Below are 3297 nucleotides of genomic sequence, written 5' to 3'. Positions count from 1 at the left end.
AAAAAAAAAAAAAAAAAATTCTCAATAAACTAGGTACCGATGAAATGTATCTTAAAATAATAAGAGCTATTTATGACAAACCCACAGCCAATGTCATACTAAATGGGCAAAAACTGGAAGCATTCCCTTTGAAAACTGGCACAAGACAAGGATGCCCTCGCTCACCACACCTATTCAACATAGTATTGGAAGTTCTAGCCAGGGTAATCAGGCGAGAAAAAGAAATAACGGGTATCTCATTAGGAAAAAAGGAAGTCAAATTGTCTCTCTTTGCAGATGACATGATTGTATATTTAAAAGACCCCATCATCTCAGCCCAAAATCTCCTGAAACTGATAAGCAACTTCAGCAAAGTCTCAGGATACAAAATCAATGTGCAAAACCCACAAGCATTCCTATACACCAGTAACAGAGTCAAATCATGAGTGAACTCCCATTCACAATTGCTACAAAAGAAATAAAATACGTAGGAATACAACTAACAAGGGATGTGAAGAACTTCAAGGAGAACAATAAACCACTGCCCAAGGAAATAAAAGAGGACACAAACAGATGGAAAAACATTTCATACTCATGGTTAGGAAGAATCGTAAAAATGACCATACTGCCCAAAGTAATTTACAGATTCACTGGTATCCCCATCAAGTTACCGCTGACTTTCTTCATAGAATTGGGAAAAAAAAAAAAAACACCTTAAGCTTTATATGGAACCAAAAATGAGCCTGCATAGTCAAGACAATCCTAAGCAAAATAAACAAAAAACAAAGCAACAACAACAAAAAACACAAAGCTGGAGGCATTATGCTATCCGACTTCAAACTATATTACAAGTCTACGGTAATCAAAACAGCACAGTACTGGTACCAAAACAGAGATATAGACTAATGGAACAGAACAGAGACCTCAGAAGTAACTCCACACATCTGCAACCATCTGAATTTTGACAAACCTGACAAAACAATAAGTGGGAAAAGGAATCCCTATTTAATAAATGGTGTTGGGAAAACTGGGTAGCCATATGCAGAAAGATGAAACTGGATCCCTTCTTTACACCTTATGCAAAAATTAACTCCAGATAGATTAAAGATTTCAAACGTAAGACTTAACACCATAAAAACCCTAGAAGAAAACCTAGGCAATGCCATTCAGGACAAAGGCATGGGCTAGGACTTAATGACTAAAACACCAACAGCAATGGCAACAAAAACCAAAATAGACAAATGGGATCTAATTAAACTTAAGAGCTTCTGCACAGCAAAAGAAACTATCATTACAGTGAACTAGCAACCAACAGAATGGGCAAAAATTTTTGCAATCTCCCCATCTGACAAAGGGCCAATATTCAGAATCTACAAACAACTTAAATTTACAAGAAAAAAAAGCAAAAAGTGGGCCAAGGATATGAACAGACACATCTTAAAAGAAGATATTTATGCAGCCAACAAATGTGAAAAAAAGCTCATCATCACTGGTCATTAGAAAAATGCAAATCAAAACCACATTGAGCTACCATCTCACGCCAGTTAGAATGGCAATCATTAAAAAATCTGGAGACAACAGATGCTGGAAAGGATGTGGAGAAATAGGAACGCTTTTACACTGTTGGTGGGAGTGCAAATTAGTTCATCCATTATGGAAGACAGTGTGGTGATTCAAGGATCTAGAACTAGAAATACCATTTGACCCAGCAATCCCATTACTGGGTATATACCCAAAGGATTATAAATCATTCTATTATAAAGACACATGCATACTTATGTTTATTGCAGCAATAGCAAAGACTTGGAACCAACCCAAATGCCTATCAATGACAGGCTAAAGAAAATGTGGCACATATACACCATGGAATACTATGCAGCCATAAAAAAGGATGAGTTCATGTTCTTTGCAGGGACATGGAGAAAACTAGAAACTATCATTCTCAGCAAAGTGACACAAGAACAGAAAACCAAACACTGCATGTTCTCACTCACAAGTGGGTGTTTAACAAAGAAAACACATGGACACAGGGTTAGGGAGGGACATCACACACTGGGGCCTGTTGTTGGGTGTGGTGGAGGGCTGGGGAGGGATAGCAGGGGGTCGGGGGATAGGGAAAGAATAGCATTAGGAGAAATACCTAATGTAGGTGACAGGGTGATGGATGCAGCAAACCACCATGGCATGTGTATACCCATGTAACAAAACTGCACATTCTGCACGTGTACCCCAGAACTTAAAGTATAATTTTAAAAAATAAAAATATTCTTCATCAAGGAAATAAACAAAAACAAAAAAACAATCCACAAAGCTTGTCTGCAATATGATAGCTCGTTCTCAAACTAAGAGATGTGTTATGACCTTTTTCAAGTCTAAAGATATGTTTCATATAAAGTGTGGTGTAATATCACCTGCTTGGTGGTAGGTAGAATATCACCTAATAAGTGTTCAGGGAGGATGAAGAACTTAAAGTAGAGAAGGTTTGAATTACTCCATGGAGAACAGGAGTAAAGAGCAGGAAGCCCACAATGATTGATGTGTGGTTTAGAGCAAGCCAATAGAACTGAGGACCACGATTTTGTTGCAATCCCTCCGCACTTTTGTACAGTGTGCATGTTATCTATTTAAACATCAAATGTTTGCCTTCTAACTCTCTCAATTTGCCTTTATTGACTTTTCATTGCCTCTTCATGTCAGGAAGGTAAATGTAGGCTGTGAGTTCTCAAACTTCAGCATTTATCAGGATCACCTGGAGAACTTGTGAAACCAGATAGCTGGGTCCCACTAAATTTCTGACTCAAGAGATCTGGTATTGGACTTGAGAATTTCTATTTTTAACAAGCTCCTAGGTGGTGGTCGTGCACTTAATCTAAGGTCCACACCTTGAGAAGCATGGCTAGTCTAGTCTATTTTACTAAAATATAAGTGACATTAATTCAGAGTGGTGACCTTCCTTTTACTGTAAACCTCTTCTATGAATATTCTCTCCTTATCAGTGCCTTAACTGAAATTCTGAGGTCACTCTTTTGCAGCGCCTTCAAGTGGTGGGTGCTAATTTTTCCACAATTCTCCTGCTTTGATGGGAAGTTTGGCATTCACATTGCTCCTTATTGCCAATCCCACACAATTAATTCTTTATCCATGTGTAGAAAGCCCCACTTCTTTGAGTCTTATGCTAACTGGTTACTGGCACCCTCTGTCCTTCTTTGCAGCCATCTTCTCAGTCATTCCTTTCATTCATTGAATTCTTTAGCACATGGTTCACAGTCTTATTTTTCTCCCTATATGCTATCGTTTGAGGTGGCTTATATGTCAACA

The sequence above is a fragment of the Cebus imitator genome, unplaced genomic scaffold (assembly GCF_001604975.1).
Source record: "Cebus imitator isolate Cc_AM_T3 unplaced genomic scaffold, Cebus_imitator-1.0 Scaffold17, whole genome shotgun sequence".
Taxonomy (NCBI): domain Eukaryota; kingdom Metazoa; phylum Chordata; class Mammalia; order Primates; family Cebidae; genus Cebus; species Cebus imitator.
Note: the sequence above shows the minus strand (reverse complement) of the source record.